This window comes from Numida meleagris, unplaced genomic scaffold, assembly GCF_002078875.1.
Source record: "Numida meleagris isolate 19003 breed g44 Domestic line unplaced genomic scaffold, NumMel1.0 unplaced_Scaffold961, whole genome shotgun sequence".
Taxonomy (NCBI): domain Eukaryota; kingdom Metazoa; phylum Chordata; class Aves; order Galliformes; family Numididae; genus Numida; species Numida meleagris.
The window spans coordinates 363-1074 of NW_018365176.1; positions in this window are offsets into that span (position 1 = coordinate 363).

Sequence of the window (712 nt, forward strand, 5' to 3'; positions counted from 1 at the left end):
CATAGAGACCCCATAGAGCCCCACAGTGACCTATAGAGCCCCACAGAGGACCCATAGAGCTCCATAGAGCCTCACAAAGACCCCATAGAGACCCATAGTGACCCATTGAGCCCCACAGGGACCCATAGAAACCCCATAGAGACCCATAGCAGATCCCTAGAAATGCCACGGAGCCCCATAGGCACCCATGGAGACCCACAGTGACCCACAGAGGACGCACAGAGCCCCACAGAAACCCCATAGAAACCCACAAAGCCCCACAGAAACCCCATAGAAACCCCATAGCAACCCCATAGAGGATGCATAGAGCCCCATAGAAACCCCATAGAGACCCAAAGACCCCATAGAAACCCCACAGAGACCCACAGAGACCCCATAGAGACCCACAGAGACCCACAGAGACCCACAGAGACCCACAGAGACCCCATAGAGCCCCATAGAAACCCCATAGAGACCCCATAGAGACCCATAGAGACCCACGGGGACCCATAGAAACCCCATAGAGACCCATAGCGGATTCCTAGAAACGCCATGGAGCCCCATAGGCACCCATGGAGACCCACAGTGACCCATAGAGGACGCACAGAGCCCCATAAAAACCCCATAGAGACCCACAGAGACCGCATAGAGCCCCATAGAGGACCCATAGAGCTCCATAGAGCCCCATAGAGGACCCATAGAGACCCATAGAGATCCCACAGAACCCCATAGA